Genomic DNA, 24,866 nt, shown 5'->3' on the forward strand with positions numbered 1-24,866 from the left:
AATATATAAGAGGTGGATTAGCGAAAAAACACTGAACATAACATTATTATTATTATTATTATTATTATTGTTATTATTAAATTGTAATAATAAAATAAAAACCACAAAACGGTCAACAGTTTCATGATACATCAAGCTTAGGGACTGGCTAATATACAGCAGGTCAAAAAAGGCCATATTTTGGCTGCAGTGCTTGCTGTTCTCTTATGAAGAAAAGATCAACTAGTGCACTAAATTCAATAGATGGGTTGAAAATATCCAGTATAAAATAAGTGCTACAAATGTTACAACACTTTTGTTCATATGGCAGCAGAACATTAAAATAAAAGTGCTCTTTACACTACTTTTGAATTCATTCTTGGAGTTTGTAAATACAATGCGATTAATCGCGATTAATCGCGATTAATCAGGGCGATTAATCGCGATTAAATTTTTTAATCGTTGCCCAGCCCTAATATATATATATATATTAGGGCTGGGCAAGTTAACGCGTTAATTTCGCGTTAATTCATTAGACTATTAACGGCGATATTTATTTTATCGCGCATTAACGCATGTTGCTCACATGCTTTCAGTCAGTGTCAGTCAGCAGGCGCGCTGACTGCAGCGCGCTGTCACGGCAGCACTCTCCCGCTCCCCCTCCCCTCTCGTACATGGCTCAGCGGCGCCAGCCAATCAGCACGCAGGCTCAGCCTGGCCCGCCCACTCAGCTCTCACACAAGCTTAACAAACAAACAGCTGAAAGAGACCGCAGCAGCGAAAAAACATGAACAGAGGAAGTAGCACCGTTCGGCTTTATTTTAATACCGTAAATGAAATCAAGCTGTATGTTTTGTAAAAAGCCGGTTCATTTCAGTGGAAACACAACAAATTTATCTAAGCACGTGAAAAAACATGAAAACGTCGAGCCCCAGAAACGGAGAGAGGAGACGAAACTTCTGTCATTGCCCCGACAGACGTCTCTGACTGAGGCGTTTCAGTCCTCCATGGAACATCCAGGTAGATCAGTGGATGGATGGATGGATGGATGGATGGATGGATGGATGGATGGATGGATGGATGGATGGATGGATGGATGGATGGATGTTACTGGAGCCCACACATAAAATGTAATTAAGACCTTGAAAGAACCCAGTACATATATTAAAAAGTGTTATTTAAGATAAGATAACATTAGCTAATCCTTTTTTTATCCCACGACAGGGAAATTTATAGAATTAAAGCAACAGGCAGGTGCACACAACACAGACAAAATTACATAAGGATTGAAATATATAAGAGGTGGATTAGCGAAAAAACACTGAACATAACATTATTATTATTATTATTATTATTATTATTATTTAATTGTAATAATAAAATAAAAACCACAAAACCCAAAACGTCAACAGTTTCATGATACATCAAGCTTAGGGACTGGCTAATATACAGCAGGTCAAAAAAGGCCATATTTTGGCTGCAGTGCTTGCTGTTCTCTTATGAAGAAAAGATCAACTAGTGCACTAAATTCAATAGATGGGTTGAAAATATCCAGTATAAAATAAGTGCTACAAATGTTACAACACTTTTGTTCATATGGCAGCAGAACATTAAAATAAAAGTGCTCTTTACACTACTTTTGAATTCATTCTTGGAGTTTGTAAATACAATGCGATTAATCGCGATTCAGTGCTGCATTTGATACAGTTGATCACAATATTCTCCTAGAAAGTCTTGAATATATTGCAGGGATTAAGGGGAAAGCATTAAGCTGGTTTAAATCTTATCTGTCTGACAGATTCTAGTTTGTTTATGTTAATAATAAATCTTTTTCAAACTCTAGGGTCACCTGTGGAGTACCACAGGGTTCAGTCCTTGTGCCAGTTGTCTTTACTATATATATATATTTAATTATGCTTCAGTTTGGTAAAATTATCAGACATTTTGGGATTAATTTTGATTTATTTATTTATTTTTTTGCTGATGACACTTTGTGGTTACGTCATCAAGTCATGTGGCAGCACAATAATGGACGTTGGAAGCGAGGGACTGAAGCATTGAAAAGAGTGTAAGAAATTATGAGATTACAGAGACTGGACTGCAAAGTTGGTTGCCATTGAAATTACAGATAAACAGACTATGAAGGCAAAATGTCTGACATACCCAAAATAGACAGAATCACTGTTATGTGTCAGCAAGGACGTCTGCATTACTGCATGAGCTTCTCCACCAATGTGATAAACGGAATGCTGATATCATACTGGGAAAGCCCTGAATGGGTGGACACATGCTTGGTATTTAATGTCTGTTAGTAAGAAGAAATGGGGTTCTCAGATACTGGTTGTGTTTTGTTGTTATGAGAACCCAGTACTGAATCTGTAAACATTCCTCTGTCTTTTAGATTAAATGTGGTAAAATATAGTTATGGTTTTATTACTACGGACGTCTACAACAGAAACACCACATTGCCAGATAAAAGAACCAGAGGAGGCTGAGAACAGGGCTATAATTGAACAAATGGTGCTGAAACCTCGGTCTGAGTGGTGTTTGCTTTGAATTTTTGAGTCTGCAGAGGAGATGGGCATCACAGCTGCTGCATAGCAACAAAATAAGGTGAGATTTCCTCTTTTTTATTAAATCTCTTGGAGCTGCGATGTAAGATCCTATGTGAGCAGAATTTCTGTAACTTTTAAGGCCAGAGGAATGTTTCAGGATAATTTTTTGCAAACCTGTCGGTGAAATGTAATACAGGCTATTCAAAGCACATGGCAGTCATGAATTTAATCACGCATAAGTGGTCGGTTTAAAATTCTCAGGCAAATGTCCTCCGTTTCAGGATAGGAAATCACAGTTCTCTGGCTTCCTCATCCCCAGTTTTCATCAGTTCTCTTCTCATTCCTCTGGTTGTAGGAGATAATTCAGCTGGATAGCAATGTGTGTTCAGTTCTGGCTTGGGCAATTAGCATTTTATTTTGCATTTTCCCCTCCTTATAGATTGATGTCAAACATAAGGCTTTTTTCTGTTCCAAAACAAAAACAAAAGTGTAATTAGTGTTCTTATCAAACTTCCATTCATGTGTCATTTAATATAAAACCTCCTCCAAGCACTTCTGCACTTTCACATCCAGATATTTACTGTCAGAGTTCAGCAAGCTGCGCCGTGCTGTTCACCTGGCGCTGCCTTTTCCTCCTCTCTCCTCTTTGCAAGTGGCTCGAGTTGACAGGTGGGCGGGACACACACCTGTGGCTGGTTGAGCAGTGTGCGGCAGCGGTACAAGAACTGCGCTCAGACAGCTGAATAATAAAAGAGCTTGAAATTGCATGCCATTTGTTAACTCAAGCACAAAATAGGCTGGATGCACAAGCTAAAAATAAAACAGACCGTGGTAGTGACTGAAGAAGACAGACCACCAACATATAATCCCTTAAACCCCCTGAGGCATATTTCAAATGATATACCCATCCTTAGATGGATTGAGTAAGCCAGAAAATCTGTTATCCACAGACCAGTCCAAAGGATTGTATCCTATGGACTGTCCTATAATCATTGGGGAAAAATAAGGGCACATTATACAGGCAGAACCCCACTCGGGGGAATATTTGAACACCAGGCGCAAATGGGAAATGATCAGAGACAGCAATGGACTGCTGTAGCACATGCAGCGCATACAGTTTTCTGCAGGAGGGCGGATTATGGACATTTAGGGACCATAAAACAAAAAATAGGGCCTGTCGTCTCAACATCGGTGAAGAAACCAACTGATCCCTGTTCTTTAGAGTCCTGGGTAAAATTAACATCTCTGTTAGCCTCTGTTGGCGTTCCCATGGTTTCTTCACTGATGTTGAGACAAGGGGCCCTAGAAAACCAAACCCCTTTATAGTCGTCTTCCCCACCAATCCAACCTTAGGTGTCCAGTACTCTCTGTAACTTACAGTGGCTGAGGTGAAGCCAAGAGGGACTTTCAGCAATTTTCACAGCAGTAGGTGTGATCAGGAGCACTTGGAATGGTCTTTTCCAACGTGGACCGGCCCAGTTCTTTCTTTTGATGACTTTGATGAACACCCAGTCTCCTGGTTTTATCAGCTGATGGTCCTGCAGGGACAAATAATTTTCTGGCAGTAAATTTAGTTTGTAGCATTTTTCTCATATAGTCTGCAAGTGTTCCTTCTTCTTCTGCTTTGTCTAAGTCTGTACGGCTTAGACAAATTAATCCTGCTCCTGTTGGAGTTATTCTCATATACAATTTTACTAAGTCTAAACATTCTGCCCTTCGTCTTTTAAATGATTTTTTTAGATCTATTTTTAGATTTTCAGTCATTCCCTCTATGACCTGGTTCACAAAATGTGGTCCATTGTCACTGTGGATTTTTCTGGAATCCCATGTGTGGGAATTATGGTTTTGCAAATGGCTTTTGCTACTGTTAATGCGTCTGCATGTGTGGATCGAATGAGCTCAACCCATTTTGAGAAAACATTTATCATAACCAAGCAGTATTTATATGGACCACTTTGAGTCAGTTCTAAAAAATCCATGTGCATAATCCGGAATGGATATTGGGGTCTGGCAGTGATCCAGCAGCACTGTTCTCCTGACCTGGAGTCTCTCATCATAAACTGTAAGCCTTTTTATTCACCCCGCGAGTTTGCTTCATTCATTCTAGTCAGTGTTAACATTGCGCCGAACGCAAACTTGCAGGTCACACAGCGCACGCTTGCAGACCAGATACTGAATGTGGAGCAGAGAAATCAAAGACTCTTTAGTTATTGTCCTTGGTGACTTTAACAAAGGAAACCTCACTCATGAAGTTCCTAAATATAAACAGTTTCTTAAATGCCCGACCAGAGAGGACAGCATTCTGGATCACTGTTACACCACAGTCAGAGATGCTTATCACGCCGTTCCCCATGATGCACTGGGCCAATCTGACCACGTCATGGTTCACCTGATTCCTGCTTACAGGCAGAAACTAAAGCTCTGCAAACCTGTAGTGAGGACATCAAAGAAGTGGACCAGTGAGGCTATGGAGGATCTTCAGGCGTGTTTGGACTCTACTGACTGGGATGTTTTCAGGACTGCTACCACCAGTCTGGATGAGTTCACAGAGGCCGTGACATCATATATCAGCTTCTGTGAGGACTGCTGTGTTCCATCATGAACCAGGGTGTGTTACAATAATGAAACCCTGGTTCACAGCCAAACTCAGAAGGCTAGGGTTGGACAAAGAAGATGCCTTCAGAAGTGGGGACAAATGCAGATTCAGAGATGCAAAATACAAGTTTAGCAATGCGGTGAAAGAAGCTAAACGACTGTACTCTGAGAAGTTGCAAAACCAGTTTTCAGCCAACGACTCTGCTTCTGTCTGGAAAGGGTTTAGGCAGATAACAAACTACAAGCCTAAAGCCCCCCACTCCATGAACGACCGACACTTAGCCAATTACCTGAATGACTTCTACTGTCGTTTCGACAGACAAAGGGACAGTCCTGCAACCACCCCCCACGACACCACCCAACAGATCACCTCCACCTCAGTGACAGCTCTTTCCATTCACGAGAGAGACGTTAACAAACTATTCAGAAGACAGAACCCGAGGAAAGCCGCTGGACCAGCGGACCATGTCTCTCCATCCACCTTGAAGCACAGTGCTGATCAGCTGTCTCCAGTGTTCACAGACATTTTTAACACCTCACTGGCGACATGTCATGTACCAGCCTGCTTCAAATCCTCCATCATCATCCCTGTTCCCAAGAAGCCAAGGACCACAGGACTTAATGACTTTAGAGCTGTCGCTCTGACCTCTATGGTTATGAAGTCCTTTGAGCGCTGTTGAGGAAAATAAATATCTTAGTTGGGGTTGCTGAGGAATGCAGAGTGTTGAATGTCTCTCCCTGTTGCTGGGTAGAATTACACAGGAAGTTTTATTGCGGGGCCTTCAGAGATATGAGATAGAGGAACCTTTTGAATTTGGGCACGGAGAAGTAATCATTTTCAGCACCACAGGGTCGACCCGAAAAGGTAAAGAGATTTTTGATTCTCCTTTGGCAAAATGTTAGACGTTTAGGCTAAATTTAAGTGGTGCTGTAGATGAGAAGCTTTTTTCTCAAAATATCAGAGGTTAAAAAGAGCAATTAATATGAGAGGATTGAATAGAATTTATGTTGAAACCGAGAAAAGATTGAATGAGATTTATGTGTAAGTCTACGTCAAAAAACGTAAAATAAGATAGAAATGATGAAATGGAAATAACAGTTGAGAAACTTAAATGGTGAGACTGTAGGAAAATATAAATAAAAGACAATAAAAAATATAAAATACAAAGAATAAAAAGAGTCTCGGAATTTGGTCACTCCAACTCCAGACTGACAAACTGGTGATTTTTAAGACTGAGATGAAACGCTTTCTCGGGAAAAGGAGACTTCCCAAAGTATGCGTAGCGATAGAGAACGGCCAAGATACGTAACATCTTTAAAAGTTGAGGCTAAGAACAGTAAGACCCTGAATGGTGAACTGTTATAGAAGAATAGAGATTTAAAGGGATCCCAAAGAACCAATTTGGGTTGTTTCTTAGCTTCCAAAAACATTTTTTTTTCGGAAGCACGACGGTCCGACCAAGGAGGTATTAAAATACATGAGAACGTTCCGTCCAACGGAACGGACAAAGGTCCCTCTTTGCGCGCAAGCTGTCTGTCTTAAGTGTTATGTTTGTTATGTCTTGTCCAATATTTTGTCTTGGTTCAAATATTTTGATTGAGCCCCGCAGCTCTTCAAAGATTGGGTGTCTGTGTGTGCGTGTGTGTCTCCAGGATGGTGTGAATTACCCCCTGGCTCTGGGCCTTACAATAAGAGAAGTACTGTGGAGCAGATTACATTTGGGTAAGTAAAAAAGTGTTCATTATGGAGCAAGAATCTGGCTAAGATATGGGTAAAAGATAAGGAGAATTTGGAAATCATTGGAAAAAAGGTTGATGCTTTAATGATGTTTGTTGCAGTGCAGGAGAAGGTTGAACGGAGAAAAGTGATTTGAGGTTTTGGCAGCAGCTGATGGGTGAGTTACATTGGAGAGAGCACGGCCGGCTGGATCTTGGTGAGTTTTGGAGAAAATCTTATTTTAAACTGTAGCCTAAAAGTTAGAAAGAAGTTAGAAGTTTGGAAAAGTTGTTGGAAATTTGGGAGAACATTAAACATTTGTTTGAGGCATTAAAAAATTGGGAACAAACAAAAAAACGGAAGATACCTTTTGTAAGAGCATAATTTTATGTAGTGTCATCGATTGTAAAATAGCATATTAAAATGCCTAAATGAGCTTTTACACTTTCAAAAATAAAATATAATTTGCAATTAAATGGTGATTAAAATGTTTTTATTGATTGATAGCTCTAGTTATAATACATATATAAATATAATACACCAGACTTAAATCTAGCTGATTGATAGAGAACAGAAAATAGCCCCTATAAGCTTCTACTCATTGCAGGTCTGGGAGAAAACACGAGTGAGCAAAACTAAAAGTTAAAAGTTAAGGGTAAAATGGAGCTTAATGGTGTTGGCAAAAGGACATTGTTGCTGATTTGATAGATTTTGCTAACCCTGCATTTAGTCATGAGTCGGTTTTGGAGTAATCCTCAAATGAAGCAGCTAATATTGAGGAATCCATGACAAATTCTAATGGCTCGCATCATTTGGTTATAGATACTGATATTGCAGAGCGGCAGAAAAGAGCAGGAACGGAAAGTATCAAAAGGAAATTCACAGGACGGTGCCTAAATTTTGCATTATATGTAATCACATTCTCAAATTCCTACCAAAACGCAGATGCCCTTGTCACACAGTAATTTAGGAGCCGAGGAATTTTCTACTTGCTCATTTGGTAATATGCAACTTTTGGTGAATAAACTCCCCAGCATCGCTGCTGGAGGTCGATCATGGCTGGTTGAATTACAAAATTTAACCAAAGGCTTAAAACTGGCTCTAGGTGATTTTAGAGCCATTTTAAGACTTTCTGTGTCAGCGTCTGTAATACCTTTTATAGAAGATGTTGCTCAAACGTTCCATATGCCTGATGAAACTTTATTGTCCTCAGTAATTTCTTCCTTGTAAGGAGCACTTATTCAGCATTTTCCCTTATCTGCTTCAGCAGAGCTTCCTAAATTCGACTGGAACCCACAACAGCATCCGAAAGACTACATAACTCAAGCTTAAGAGAATGGATCAAACACACAGGTGTGGATTCTAAAACAAATCTTCCCAAGCTGGGTGAATTATTTAGAGGAGCAGTGTTAGATGGGGTGCCTTCTTTAGTGTTCCAGCTCATGAAACAAAATCCTGATATGCCTGGGTGTTCGTATGCTCGCTGGGAAACACATTTGATAGACTATTAGCATGTGGCTCAAAGGGAGGACAGAAAGACAAAGCGAGACTTAGAGAACTTGCAACTTCAATTACTAAGATTGCAGTTACTAGAAGCAAAACGGAAAGTGAGCAGGAGAAAGCAGGAGATTGCACAAAGGAATGTCTCAGCGGTTGCATCACATGGTGCTCAAACCCTGACGGTTCCACCACATTCTAATTTCATTCAAGGAGGGGGGCTGCCTCCTCCGGTTTTCTATTCTTCATTTCATTGCAGATTTGTTGTTCCTGGGCATGGATGCGGATGGCATTGTAGCAATCAGTGCAGACATGGGGAAAGGACCAGGGGACCGAAAGGACGAGGTGGGTATGTCAGAACTTTTCGAACACCTACAGACATCTACTACAGCTGTGATCACGCGGGGCACTGGGCGAGAGACTGTGTAGCTCCACCAGCTGGTCAGCCTGGCATGAAGTCCTAATATGACCTCATCTCCAGAAGGTCAGTACCCCAGCAAGGGGATGAACAATGTTTACGCACCCTGTAAGAGTGGCCAACACCCATGAACAGCGCAGATCCCAAGCTCTTAAGGGACGTGACTGTATGAACTTTCTGCACACATTGGAGCCACATATTTCATCATATACTGAGTTGTGAACTGAGACTTTGTCACTGGGGTGCATATTACAGCGAGACATTACAGCGGTCTGCCACTGCAACACGTGGGGGAAGGTATGCTGACATCCAAGCATCTGGTGTTCTTTCAGACTTCCAAACACGGAAGCTTTGAGTGCAAAGTCTAAACTCCAATCTCCTTTCTGTTTGATCTGCCAAAAATGTCAATCTGAGCCCATGTCAGGAACCACACAGACTGGTAACAACAATCTTTAAGGTAAAACACAGATAGTTATTTCTAGCCATATACTGCTGAGCAAATTTAATGGGATGTGATCTGGATAATATGTGTTCTCATATTTTTTTCTCTCCATCTTTGAGCAATTCGGTAAATGGATCAGGAGGGGGTTAAACATTTCCTTCGGGCAGCCGAATAAGCATATACCAGCGTACAGGTTTGTGGTTTTGAAAATATACTAATGTCTATTCACTTTTCTGTTATGTAACTGATATGTCCTTTTAAACGTGAGTTTTGACCGTATTGATCACAATTAAACAGCAGAAGGTGTACAATTATGAGCAGGAGATCTAATGGGTGGGAATGTCTCTTTGGGTAATAACTGCATGTCATAAATTTACAAAAGGGGGTTGCTATCAGCTTCAACTTCCTGGGGTGACAGGTTTATTACACGAGGCTTCTCTCTGGAATGCACAGCGGTGCCCTGGGTTCAACATCCTGTGTTTACACAAAATACTTTTCCTTACCAGTGGGACACCTCTTAGGTTACACAAATCGGTTAGGTTATTTCTTATTAGCTGAAAAGTATTGAGATTTATTGAGATCTATTGGACATATAACAGTTGCCAGCTATGATATACCAGATGTTCACCAGGATTTGTTAAATTACCAGGTGTTTTAATCAGGTTATAAACAATGTTTTATATGTCCTTTGCCCAGCAACACCATCCTGATTTGATTTGAATTCAGGATATAAGGCAGTGTATTTCATACTTCAATAAAGATAAGTATTTGCAGTTAAGTTTTTGTAACAAAATTATTTTTGTTCCAAGGAGGAAAAGAGGGACAATAGAAAAACTAGTTGAAATAGAAAAACTAGATATTATAGAAAAATCTACATAAAATAGAAAAACAGAGGGCAGCAGAGGGTAATTTAATGCATATCTAAGCTAGTTCTATTAAAGGCCCTGTTTAAATAGTAGTTTAAAAATGGTTGTTGTGTCAGGCAGGATAGTTAGGGATTGAAAGCCGCATATATCGTGTTGGAGTTAACTGGAGCAGGATTTGTAACAAGTTGATAGAAAGATAGGTGAATAGTATCGGGGTTTAGTATGTGTTGGAAAAACAGTGCATGTCAAATGATTCTAAAGGGTTGATGCAGGAATTTTTGACATAAGGATGGTATCTATTGAAGGTAAACAAAGAGAGGAATTTATTGCAGGAGGAATAAAGGGGCTGTAAAATACACGCTGGAGGGACTGTGTCTCTCTGCTGGCCTGGGAACGCCTTGGGATTCCTCCTGGGGGAGCTGGCGCAAGTGGCCGGGGAGAGGGACGTCTGGGCCTCCCTACTGAAGCTGCTGCCCCTGCGACCCGACCCCGGATAAGCGGAAGAAAACGGACGGACGGAAATAATACATTTTTCTCAGTCATTGATCTAAGTCATGCATGTTTCTCAGTGCCAATACATCCCGATCCACAGTTCTGGTTTGCATTCACGTTCGAGGAAAAAACGTACACATACAACAGACTGCCCCAAGGGTTTGTGGACAGTCTGACAATTTTTACCCAAGCCAGTCTGACATGTTTAGAGAATTTCCACCCACCCTGTGGTAGTCAACCCTTAGTGTATGTAGATGACATATAACTCACAGCAAAAAACTGAAGAGGTGTGTAGAAAAGATTTGTTACAACTATTGCAACATTTGTGCAAAACAGGAAATAAGATAAGTAAAGAAAAGCTGCAGTGGGTAAAACAGCAAATGCAGTATTTGAGACACACACTCTCACTGTCAGGGTTCTGTATGTGTTCCTGCTCTGGTTGCCTCCACAGGTGGTGGCTGAGGGAGTGTGCCCCACACCTGCGGCTCGTTAGAGGCAGCTTCCTCTGGCTACTTAAGCAGAGTGCAGACAGACAGAAGATGCCAGAGCTTTAAACCAGTCGTGGTACGACGTGGCCCTTGACCAAGCCTTGGAAACCTGCTAGTAAGTTTTTCATCTATCTGCTTTGGACTAATTTTGGATCTCCTGTTTTTTGTCACAGTTTTGTGTGCATGGATGAACTCACCTGTCTCAAAGTCCCGAAGAAGTTTTGAACCAGCGAATCATCTGCTCAGATTCTGCTCTGGCGCTCCCCCTCATACTCCCTTGGCGTTACCAAGACTTCTGAACTTTGGTCAATACGTCTGTCACTCCCGCTTGCTGAGGTCTGCTTCGATCTCTCGCCAGCTCCATCTGCCACAAAACACAAGCTTACCCAACCATCAAAACAAAAACTAACCCAACCAGGGTGGGTGGAGGGCGGCTCAGGATGGGGGGCTAGGGTAAAACAAAACCCGATCCCAACCAGGGCAATCGAAGGGAGACCGAACACCAGGGATATCGAGAAACTAGGGAACGCAGGAAAACAAGAAGGCGCTACAGAACGTTAATAAACTAAAGAGAGCGTCTAATAAATGCTAGCAGATAAACTGAGGGTGTAGGCAAAAGGCCTCAGACTAAACAGGCATAAGGAAGCGCCATGAGAAAATAGCCGCATCTAACACACCAGGGACTGGAGTGCGTCTTAACATCCCAAGGAAAAAAAAAGCTAAAAATGCTAGAGAAAACGGTGGAACTAGGAGGCCTCTGGAGAACTAGAGCATACAGGGAAACTAGGGAGGCCAGAACAAACAGAACTTATGGGGAACTAGAAAAGAAACCAAGGAACCAGATAAGCCTAAGGTGCGTGAAGCAGCTCAAAGCTAGGGAGCGCAGGGACCTGTAGAACATAGGGGCTAAATCACTGGAGAACTAAGACAAAAACCAAAAACCAATGCGGAGACAAGAGAACATTGAAACCAAAAAGCTCTAGAAAATAACTAGAAAACACCAGGAACCACTCAGGAACTGGTTTAACACTCGGGAGCTAGTGAACACAAGAACTCAGGAACTAGAATAACTCGAAAACTAGGGACTCTAGAATAACTTAGACACTAGGAGGCAACTCGGAAAACTAGTTAGCACCAAGATAACTAGAACAACACACAAAGCTAAACTGACTCAAACAACTGAGAGCGCGCTGAGACCTCTGAGAGTGCAGGCGTCCTTTAAAGCGCAGGCGTCCTTTTCCAGCTACCCGACTAGCTGGTGGTGGACGGCTAGGGCGTGGCAGGTGGTGGAGCAGCAGTGCCTGTGGTGGCGGTCTTCGTGGAGGACAACCACGGCAAGGCAGAGTCTGGTGCGGGTGTCGCAGAGGGCGACCCCAACTGCGAAGCAGCAAGGTCTCAGGTGGCCGGCGCCGGAGCTTCATCTGGGTCTTTCTGATGAGGAACTCCAGTGCAGGACCCTCGAAGAACTCTGAAGCTGAGATAAGAGGCGGGTCTCCCTGGACCCCCTCTCGGGACTTGAATGGAGGTGGATCCCCCTGGCTGTAGAGTCCAGGAGACGTCTGGCTGCAGCTGTCAGGAGGCGGGTCCTCCTGGACCCCCTCGCGGGACTTGGAAACTTGAGGAGGCGGGTCCTCCTGGACCCCCTCGCGGGACTTGGAAACTTGAGGAGGCGGGCCCTCCTGGAGCCCCTCACGGGACTTGGAAACTTGAGGAGGCAGGTTTTCCTGGACCCCCTCGCGGGACTTGGAAACTTGAGGAGGCGGGTCCTCCTGGACCCCCTCGTGGGACTTGGAGACATCAGCAAAAGCCGGCCGGCTGCGGGACGTCAGCAAAGGCCGGCGGCGCTGAGCCCTCCTCAGCCGGCGGAGCTGAGATGCACGGACCCACACCGACCTTGGCCGTGGTGTGTGCAGCAGGAGCAGAAGTCTCTGGTCCAGCCGGTAAAGGTACGGGCGAACCCACGCAGACTTTGGCTGTAGCGTGCGCAGCAGAACCCTTTGCAGCAGCCGGTGAAGGGACGTGCGCACCCACGCAGACCTTGGCCGTAGCGTGCGCAGCAGGAGCAGGAGCCTCTGGTCCGGTCGGTAAGGGCACAGGCGCACCCACGCAGACCTTGGCCGTGGCGTGCGCAGCAGGAACCTTAGAGACAGGCTCTTCAATGTGCACCACACCCACGCAGGCTTGGGCCGTAACGTGCGGTGCATCAACCCCTGCAGGGACAGACCAGCTGCGAAACAAGTCGTCCCTCTCCCCATAGAAGAAGTCCCATATCTGGGACTCCTCTATGTGTGGCACTCTGGTTTGTGGTGGCTCCTTGATGCGGTGAGGGATTAATGGCGCAAGAACATCCCATCCATCAATTTCACCATAGCTAGTCGGGGGCCGCTGCAGGGGCCTGGGCACCATTCTGGGATCCTTGTGGTGCGCCCCTGCTTTCCCCGTGGACTGGTGAACGTGAGGCTGCTGCTTGTTGGGAGGAGGAGGTGCGGTCGAGCGCCTTGGAGCCGGCGTGGATGTTGTTGGGCGGAGATGGACGGAAGCCAAGAGCAGCGGAGTAGGCGGTGGTAATTGACCGTCACGGGAGGAATGTGGGGCGTCAGCCAGGTACGACGCTGTGTTTCTTCGGCGTCCTCCATGCCTGTTCCATGCCGGTGGCTGACCCTGGCGAGATGTATGCGAGGCGTCAGGCCAGATCGGCACGGTCTCCATCTGACTCCAGAGCCTGTTACACCGCTCAATAATCTCCAGTCCCGTTAGCTGGCCGGCTCCTGCACGACTGCACCGTGTGGGTCTCGGGTTCACCTTTTGGCTGGTTTGTGCTGTCATGTTTTTGTCACGATGAACCCGGACTCAGACCACACACACGGAGCTCAGTTCAGTAATGTTTATTGCGGGGGGGAACAGGTCGCTGGAATGCTGCGGTCAATGCGTCGCAGACACGGGTACCTCCAGAGAAGACTTGAGAATCCTAGCACAGGGGAGACAGGATTAGTCCAACAAAGGGAAGATGGGCTTACTTGACACTGGAAGGTAGCAGGTAGACACGGAAAATTAGTAACAGCATAATCAAGCAAAATACAGAAATAACAAATTGAAATGTGTCTAACTTTCTAACCTTATCTAAGGCTGGTTGAATTCAGGGGAGCAGAATGGCAACGCTGATGTACTACTCACAAACGCTCACTGCTTGAGTCTCCGTCATGACAGCCTGGACTGAGGTTCGTCTCTTTGACTCAACAAGTTGTTCCAGCTTCAGCTCTGATATCCGATGAGTGAGGCTGATATTTCTGGAATGATCAGGTTGTTTTCATTTACTAGTTCAAAGCCACAGCAGCACTACTAGCAGACTCTGTGGATCACTGGCTGCAAATTACAGGAGAGATTGCTGGGATTATTAAAGTATTTCTGATTCTGAGAGACACAGAGAAAGGCATTGGGCTTAGCCTCGCTGGTTCTCAGAGACAAGGGGCTCCGTAGTTCTTCCATTGCCAGTCAATCTCCTTTTTTCCCGTCTTCTTTCTTTTGCTCCCTTTGACTTGTCTTCTGTGATAAGAACTGAGCCCTGAGCCCCTTTACACCCAAACTGTCTCCTCTCTATGTGCCTGAAAACCATTGGTGGGAGTTGAAAATGCCATCCTTCAGTCAGAGTCCCCATTGATGTTGCACCAACTGTTGGTGGAAGTTGCAAAAGTTCTTTCTTCAACAGCCTTCACTGAACATGTACAGGTATGTCTCTCCCTTCAGCCCATCTATCCATCCATCCATTTTCCAACATGCTTATCCCTTGTTGTGTAACGAGGAGTGTTGGTGCCTATCTCCAGCTGTCAATGGGTGAGATGTGGGGTTCTCCCTGGACAGGTCACCAGTCCATCGCAGGGAAACACATAGACAAACAGTCATGTTTTTGGACTTTGGGAGGAAGCTGGAGTACCCGGAGAGAACTCATGCATGCACAGGGAGAACATGCAAACTATATGCAGAAAGACCCCCATCCATACATTGAAATGCTAATACATATACTTCATTAAAATGATCATACTTAAATAATTTCACATTATTTTATAAAAATAAAAACAATAGGGGGTTTTCACTGACGTCACTGGCCAACTTCCGGTCCGCCATATTGGGTGGCACACTTCCTTATCTCTAGTTGTCGTACACGTATTATCGTATCGCGAATGGATAAGTACGCCAGCACGCTAGACCGACCAGATAAGGACGTATATCTGAGGAAATGTTCCGTGATCGACCATATGGACCCCTATGCCCTCCACGGTGCCTTGTTTAGCACTAATCCAGATGATTGGCCAAATGTAGAGCACGGCGACATAGTGCATCACCTGGTGTTCGGTGAAAACCCTCTGCACACTCTTGAGGAAATGAGAGCTTACAAGGATCTAGAGGCTCACAACCAGTTCACATCTGGTTGGGTACGAGATGTCGAAGTTATGTACATCAAGGAAATCGCCATCATACGTGGACGGGTGAGTTTTAATAAGATGGTAAAAATGTAAACAATCCGACGCAAATGCTTATCCCTTGTTGTGTAACGAGGAGTGTTGGTGCCTATCTCCAGCTGTCAATGGGTGAGATGTGGGGTTCACCCTGGACAGGTCACCAGTCCATCGCAGGGCAACACATAGACAAAAAGTCTATGTTTTTGGACTTTGGGAGGAAGCTGGAGTACCTGGAGAGAACTAATGCATGCACAGGGAGAACATGCAAACTATATGCAGAAAGACCCCCATCCATACATTGAAATGCTAATACATATTGTCAGGTTCAAACACCTAAAACATTCATTAACAACACAAGAAGGAGAGACAACAATGAGATGGGTTTTCAAATAATCTTGCAAGGAGATCGAACGGAGATGCTTAATACAGATGTCCAAATCCGATCTCAAGCAAATCCGTCGCCCCCTCTCTATTTATTAGGAAAGGGAATCCCTGGTTCCATTTTGAATCTAAGGGGTAGGGATAAGCAAAATAACTGTAACCTTCCAGATAAAACCAAGCAGTTCATACAGTGCAGCACTCCAGATGGCTGAATAGAGTTCATAAAAACACTTATCATAGTCACAACATATTTCTCTGCTTTCTGCAGGCCTTCTGCAAATATAAGAGGGAGAGATCTAAAACCTTAAAACTTCTTAGTAGTAAAGAGTAAATATATATGATAAATGAAATGAAAATAGTAAATAACATAAATATGTAGACATAGTAATAATAATTCTATCATTCCCCCCTGTTATCATTTAATATACTCTTTTTCTCATCTCACTTCAATCGTTCATGATGTCTTCTTTCTTTTAAAAAGTAGCAGCTTATTAATAGAGTCCTTTGGTTCAACAGCGATCTTTCGTACAGCTGAATATTTTTCCACAACATTGAAGGTTCCCGTGTTGGAACCGGGCAGTGCTGTAACTTTTAGTACAGATCAACATGAATGCTTCATAGAGTTGTATCACACAAGAAGAAAGGTTTAGCTTTTATTTACAATTTAGGGTTCATCTAATTAAGTAAGGCCTGTTTTAGGTCCCTATGCGCACATTATTTGAATTTTACATTAGACTAGATAAGAAAAAACTGTTCAGTAACCAAGGTCGAATCCGTCTACTCTTCCCCCACCCTGTAAAACCCCTTACTTGGTTCTCCATTTACCATTCCCATGGACAATTATCCATCACTTTCATACCTTACAAATCCAGGAGTACCACTGAGGGGCATCAGAGGGCAGGCTGGGTCTTTGTCATCAGAAAAATTCATCCTATCTAAAAGATGATAAAAACTGATTTGACCCCAGGTGAAATCACGCTTTTGGCCAATCTGAGCGAGAAGTACCTCTATTGAAACTAGGAGTTACCATTACCAGCTAGTTTTAAAGGATCTTTAGAGCCAATCAGACCCTGGTTCTTCCTATATCAAAGCAAAAAATTGCATAAACCGTAGGTCTTTGTGTGTCTCAAGCAAACAGTTTCCATCCTTTACCATAAATCATATTGTACATAATGCAACATCACAGTGTAGATGTCTTAAACACGCAAAAAATCAAAGTAAGTCAGTAGAACAGAGCAGTTAAAGAAACAGTAACACAATATGAGAAGAGTCCAAAACGTCAAGAACGCAAAGTTAAGAAAGCCTTCAGGCCATTCAGGCACAAGGCAGAAAATAATCTAATCGCGCTTAGTGTCTCTTCAGGCAACTCCTCCCGTTGAAGAATAGGAAATCAGAGTTCTCTGGCTTGTTCATCCCCAGTCCTCTTCTGGTTCCCCCTCTCAGGCTGGACGATTGAGCTGGATGGTAACGAATGTTCAGTTCTGGATGGGCACTGAGCATTTTATTTTGCATTTCTCTCTAATAAAACACTTTGTGAAGATGGTCTGCAGACACGAGTCCTTGTTTCCACTGGAGAACAGAAACAAGGTGTAATTAGTGTTCTTATCAAAAAAACCCATTCATGTGTCATTTATTAAAAAACATCCTCCAAGCACTTTCACATTCAAGATATTTCCGTGCACAATTATTTAGCTCCCAGAATTATGCAATTTAATTATTAGTTAAAAGAGTAATCTTTAAGTTCAAATGTGTTTGCAGCAGTTTCCTAATAATTCTTAACAGAATGCTTCCGATGTTTGCCTTAACTTTCATTGTTTGACAGTTGAAGTTCTCTGCAACATAATTTCATCAACATATTCGTTTCATGTCATTTCCCATTTATTTTGAAAACCCAACTGAGAAAAAGGAGGCCTTTCCATGTGAAAGCCTTTTCCCTCTCTCCCTCTTTTTTTTTTTTTTTTTTAAAAAGTGAGGTGCTGTTCTGCACAGAAAAGACAAAATATTTATACCATGCTGTTACCGTTCAAGGATGCCAAGGTTCTTCAAAACAAAGCAGTAAGCAGGAGAGCTTTGTGAAAACGTTCTAACAATGTTGAACAACTAAAGCTACTCAAGCAAATCAGAATTAGTTCCCAATTTAATCCTAAAATAAAGTAAACCACACATGTGATTATTTGCCATTATTTAACTGAGGATTAAGGACTTTGATCAAGAAGTTCTTGGATGAACGCGTCTCTGCGTTCCTATTTGTCTAGGCCTCAGTAATCTGATCTATATATTTTGAGTGCCTGGTCAGGAAAGGTTAAGGTTCTCTGAAGCTTTCTGTTTTCAGCAACCCTGAAAACCCAGAACCCTTTACAGTCAGTGTTAGGTGTCAGGTAACCTGTGGGACAACGTCATAGTCTCCCTTGGTTCCAACCTGGTTCCACCAGCTGTGTCAAGTTTACAACAGGGCCAGACCACAGCAGCTCGTCCCTGGGTCCCATGCCCCAGGGGTCTCCACACCACCCTGTGTGGAACGTCTCTAATTGTAAGGATCTCACCTTACGTGCCTTTCAAGATGTTCTTTACACAACAGGAGTTCCAATGTGGGATGCCTTTTGCTGCTTTAATGTTCCTCAGAGAAAACCTTCATTCATCCCCAGCAATCCTGACCAGATCCAAAATGTCTCCATAATTTAATCTAATTAAATAAATCTTACTTCTTTTCTGTATGTAAGAGGATAACCATTAAATTATCCTGATCTAAAAGCCTTCAGGTTAACAATTAGCTAACCTCTGTTTTATGTGTTCTTCCCCTTAGGATGTTTTAACAACCAGTTAAACTATTGAGTTATTTGTTCTAGTCGAGAGATACTAAATCTCCATAAATATTGTAACCATTTTACACTGATGCTTTAATCCTAAATCTACCCATGTTAGTTAGTAGGATGTGTCATTATGCTAATTCTATTGCTACCTTATCCATTTTAGCCAGTAACCTTTTGTTACTGTTTTATTGATGCCTGCCGGATTGGCAGAAATCTGCATACTCTAAGATGTTCATTAAATTAAATTTTAATTTAAAAGTTCAGGTTACTCTGCTTATATAGTGAAAACTACTTAATTTCTTTATTTATTTAACTGTTGATATAATACCCACTTAATTTATTAAGTTGCTCTATGATTCCATCAAGTTGCTTATTTAAAAGTTTTTACCTTTACATAATCCCAATGTGTTTCATAATGTGTTTTGTTTTAATTGTGTACAAGAAAATCTGAAGTGAAATGCATGAAGTCGTGTCTGCAGAACTCATCTGTGTTTTTTGTCGAAGGTTGTCCGATGCTTCAGTCATAGTCCTTCATTGTCCATTTTCAGTCCAATGTCTGACTTAAGCACAACATTCTCCTTCCCTTCAAGAGTCCATCCTCCAGTCCTCACGCCTGCAAACAGAATGAATTCTGCCAGCATTTTTTGCCAAAGAAACGCTCCATAGGTTGAAAAGAAATTACAGCAAAACAGTCACAAACATTTTAACCGCTGTGTTCCCTCTAACATGACAAACATAAAAGAAATAAAGTAATTTAAAAAATAAATCAAACTTTGCCTCTGACAAAATAAAACTCAAAACTGGATCAGGCTGAAGTCAATGACATCACCTTTTCTCTTTTGTCCCGTGGATCAGCCCCCATTGCACTGCAGCACCGTTTTGGTATTCACTCGCATCTGAGAATGTCTAAAATGAGACTAAATCTCTCTGTTAGCACATTCCTATCATATTGACCAGGTTTCTTTGCAAAGAAAAAGAAGCAGAAAGACAGAACTGTTAATAGCATAAAGCAACAAACATTTTTGAGACAACACCTTTCTTTTGAAACGCTGTTCAAAACATCTCTAAAAGAAAAAAATCTAAACAAAATAAATAACCAAAAAACAAAATTGTCTCCCAAGGAGCACAATTATGTATTTTCAATATGACATAGCAGGCCCGGATTATCCATAAGGGCCAGTGGGCCAGTGCCCAGGGGCACCAAGCATTTGGGGGGGGGGGGGGGGCACCACATGACACATGCTTTAAAAATATATTTTTCATAAATTGTTATATTATTTACTTGAAATTGATCATGCATTATTCATTTTGTGAACACTGATGTCACAATAATAATAAATGATAAATAAATCAAGATTAGGCTACATGATCTATCACTCCCCCTCCCCAATCTGTCATTGTTGAGCTGGTCCACAAGTACGTTCAAATGTATCGTCTTTTTTAACGCTACAGAAAATGAATCCAAAAAGAACAGACATCAAAAGCTGTGCTTTTTGATTTCAACATTTTAAAAGGAGATATTTGAATATTGCTCACTGCTCATATGCCTACATGTAGTTGTGTAAGTTAGTAAATAGTAAATTACATTACAGAAATCCCCTTGATTATGTCTGATGGGTGGGGGGGCTTTGAGGTATAGTGCCCAGGGGCACCACATTGTCTTAATACGGGCCTGGACATAGGTTTTTGACTTATTACAAACTTTTGATATCCTTCTGGTCCATTGACCATGTGTATTTGCTGTTAGTAATATCTTTATTTATACATAACTTCCCAAATCTCAATTGGTCAAGCGTTAAACCTTAAAGCAATGATTTTGTCTTTTAGGTTTCTGAGCTTCTAGTGTTTCTCTATAAATGATGAGTTTTCCCAGTAAGCACATTGAGAAGGCTACCCAAAACAACCCAAGATTAGAATTAGAATTTAACCCTTCAGAAGCTGTCTTTATTTTATTTTCCCCTCTGACATAGTTTTTGTGCTCCCAGGCCAGAACACACAGACCCAGCCTTGCCATAACATTCAGATGTTTACATCATGGTCAGAGTTGTTTATCATATCTATTGTCCTTCTCAGGTTATACTGTCCCTCTGAGGTTCACCTCAGCTCAGCATAACTAATAACATCAGATGATTTTGTAACTGATGACGCGTGTAACGTGGCCTTCTGATATTTTGACGCTTTTCAAAATTTCTCATTAGTTGCATTCAAATCCCAAGTAAAAAGAAATAAAATAAATTAATAGAAAACCCTTAGAAAAGCAACCATATGTAGTTCCATACAGGTTTGATCAAAGCCGTAGCACAGTTTTTTTTTTTTTATTTATTTTTTTTTTACATCTATTTAAATCAAAGATCATGTATTTCTAAACTTCTTTCAAATGGACTGGTTTGTGATGAATCACTATTGTTATAGGCAATAAGAACTCAGTGAGTTTGCATTACTTTAGGGCTCAAACAAATGATGGGGTCACTGCCTAATTCTGTAGTGGAGTAAATCCAACAACCTTTTATGTACAGCTCATTGCCTGTTACAATTTTCTAACAAAGCTGAAATATTTTTCGTTTAAACCATTTTAATCTCTCCGTGTATCAATTTAATTCGGCCCTGATATTTAATGTTAAAAAAAAAAACTTTGTTATTGAAGTATCTCTTGTTCCTTCTTTAGTTTTTAGTTAACATAGTTAATGCTTAAAAATGTTATTTGAATTAGGAGCTGCAGTTCTCCCAAAACAAATGAACATCTTTGAAACCATGATTTATAAGTTCACCCAGACGAACGTTTAGTTAAATAGATACATCCATACAGTTACATAGAAATGATGACATTCAGAAAAAACAAACAGACGAAGGCCAGTTTTTTCCATTATCTTACACAGACAGATCTATGTTTTTAATATTTTTCAAAACATCTATGGCAACGCTGAAAGATGTTTTCAACATGTTAAGTTCCCGCTTAGTTTAAAAAGTGGAAAGCGTGCGCTGGCTAAGACCCCCCTGTGTTTCGTCCAAACACAGTTTTACGCTTCAGCCCTGCAAGGGTGCAACTCTTTGTCTTGCAGACACCTGGACGCTTATCCATTTTTGAAAGTTATACGTCGCTATTAACAGTTCAGAACACTTTTATCCACAACGAAAGTGTCTAGTTGGTCCCCCCATGTAAACGCTTCCCCGGTGCAACGTCCTTTTATTTCCGTTTCCGTTTCCCTTTTTTATTCATTTTATTCAATTTTCGCTTTTCTTTTTTCAACCAAATATAAGTCTGGTGTATCATCTCTAAACTAAGGCTGTCAAACTATTAATTTTATTATTTCAATGAATCTTGTATTTTATCTTTTTATTACTCAAAGTATTAAAGCTCATTTGGGAATCTTAATATGCAATTTTGCAATAAATGACACTAGTTAAATTATGCTTGTACCAAAAAAAAATTATAATTTTTTTTTCTTTTTCAGTTGTCTCAAAGAAATGTTTAATCCCCTGCCAAATATCAACTATAATAACTTTTTACCACTATTCTGGCCAAATTCTCCCTTCACGAAGATCAACTCCACACAGTACTTTTCCACTGTAAATCTCTCCACTCAGACGCTATTCTGAGCCACACATATGCACACACATATACGCAGATTTACACACACAGACCCACTCGCGCGCACACACTCTCAAGCGCTGTGGGTTCAAACATTCTCTTCTTTCATGCAATGATCCCATTAAACGACACATTACGTTGGACAAGATATAACAAAAACAAAAACATATCAGACAGACAGCTTGCGCGAAAAGAGTCTTCTGCGACACTTTGTTTTTCTTTTCTTTTTTCTACGGGACCTTTAAATACCTCCTTGACTAACCGCTGTGTTTTCAAAAACTCCCAAAATGTTTCTGTGGGATCCCCTTTTAAATCTCTTAATTTATTGATAATACCTTCCTGGAATTTTAGCTATTTTTGTTTGTTGAATCACCCCTTAAACCTGCATTGTATTATTTTACCCATGAAGCTAAAGGTTTTATTTTATCAGGGTCCTGCTGTTCAATGAATTTCCAGTCTTTACTCTGGAGCTGTTTCAACGTTTTCCTTTGTCCCTTTCCCATTTTTATAAATTTGATCCAGTCCTGTAACACATAGGGTGTTCTATAGGCTGGGAGTTTTACACCATGGGGTAACAATAAAATACCTGTTGTGGTAATTCTCACTTCAACTCTTTCGAGTGGAGAATTCTTGCTAGACCTCCACAAAGGCTTGTTACTTACAATCCCACTGTTTTTAAATGAAAAGAAAATACCTAGTGGTATTTAATTTTCCAGTCATACACACAAACACACAAACACACAATGCAGACGTTTTGTAGGACGTTTTGTAGGACTCTGCCGCCCTATCCTCGAATTACACGGCCTATTATCAGGATGCCGTTATCCTACTTTGTTTTTTTTTTTCTACACAGACTTTTTGGGCTCTGTTACCCCTTCGATTCACAGACCTTTTGGGCTCTGTTACCCCTTAGTGTACCTATCAGTGCCAAGGATGATAGGGTTTGTTATCACGGACTTTCTCGGACTCCGTTAACCCTTCTATGCGCAATATCTCTCAGGTACTCATTCATACCTTTAAATAAACTCCACTCACCACTGCTGTCAATCCTCCCTCGGACTTCCCGTCAACAGTCAGAAACCCAGAGGCGAGATGGACTAGGCACTTGGAAAAGGATCTGAATGCAGTGATCACTGACTTTTCACCCGGTTCACCTCACCCAGAGGAAATCCTCCTGTATGTTGGGATCCGGCTCGAAGGACCAATTAAATGTCAGGTTCAAACACCTAAAACATTCATTAACAACACAAGAAGGAGAGACAACAATGAGATGGGTTTTCAAATAATCTTGCAAGGAGATCGAACGGAGATGCTTAATACAGATGTCCAAATCCGATCTCAAGCAAATCCGTCGCCCCCTCTCTATTTATTAGGAAAGGGAATCCCTGGTTCCATTTTGAATCTAAGGGGTAGGGATAAGCAAAATAACTGTGACCTTCCAGATAAAACCAAGCAGTTCACACAGTGCAGCACTCCAGATGGCTGAATAGAGTTCATAAAAACACTTATCATTGTCACAACATATTTCTCTGCTTTCTGCAGGCCTTCTGCAAATATAAGAGAGATCGAAAACCTTAAAACTTCTTAGTAGTAAAGAGTAAATATATATGATAAATGAAATGAAAATAGTAAATAACATAAATATGTAGACATAGTAATAATAATTATATCACATATACTTCATTAAAATGATCATACTTAAATAATTTCACATTATTTTATAAAAATAAAAACAATTAAACAACCATACAATTTTTTATGTGACCTGCTCCTTTCGTCGGGGTCAAATCGGGCGGGCCATGTTCATGTCCCCCCCAGCCCCCCCCCCCACCAGAGTGGGTGGGCTCTGGTTGGTGGGCCGTTCAGTTAATGTCGAATCCATCTCTGGGTGAATGAGCCAATGGGTCATTTGGTCTGGGATCGGGGTGGGGGGCTAGGACTGGAGCAAGTAGAAGCAGACTCAGAGGATTTTACATTGTTCTCTCTATTTCCTCACTCTTTTCCTTTCACCTTTTCTCCCTTTTAGCATTTTGTTTCATCTGTTACTCTTTTCTTCACTTATACATTCCTGTTTCTGTGTCCACTGAACATGAAATAGTCCCAGCATAAAATCTAATACTGTTTTTTGCGTATATAAATAGAGCAAAGCTCTATGGCGAAAACGGCCCTTGTGAAAGTAAAATCTGTTGGGCCTTCTTTGACATTAAGACAATTATTATTGCCACATTGCTAGACAGGACATACAAAAGAAGGATAGATTAATCCTGTCTAAAATGGGGGCATTAATCAAAGGGGATACTTAAACAGCTTGGTTGGGATTGGGTCTAATGTACAAGTTGAAGGTTTAGATGAACTAATAAAAGAATCAGAATTAACTTTATTCATTTTTAATTGTTTGTGGGGACAAACAAGGAATGGATGATCCCAAGGATCTGCTACACACACAAATACCTAAACGTTGACATAGAAAATGAATGAATGAATGAAAACTTTATTGTCATTGTCACAAGAACAACGAAATTTAAAAAGGGCCATCGATCCGTGCATATGTTTAAAAAAAAACAACAATAATAAATAAAT

At 41.5% G+C, this 24,866-nt stretch overlaps 1 protein-coding gene across 1 annotated transcript in view; it reads right to left on the minus strand.

Annotated features, from left to right (window-relative positions):
• LOC105923632 overlaps positions 1-24,866 on the minus strand; it is an 869,484-nt gene that overhangs the window by 670,055 nt on the left and 174,563 nt on the right. The gene's annotated exons all lie outside the window — the stretch shown is intronic.

This window comes from Fundulus heteroclitus, unplaced genomic scaffold (assembly GCF_011125445.2).
Source record: "Fundulus heteroclitus isolate FHET01 unplaced genomic scaffold, MU-UCD_Fhet_4.1 scaffold_49, whole genome shotgun sequence".
NCBI classification, from domain to species: domain Eukaryota; kingdom Metazoa; phylum Chordata; class Actinopteri; order Cyprinodontiformes; family Fundulidae; genus Fundulus; species Fundulus heteroclitus.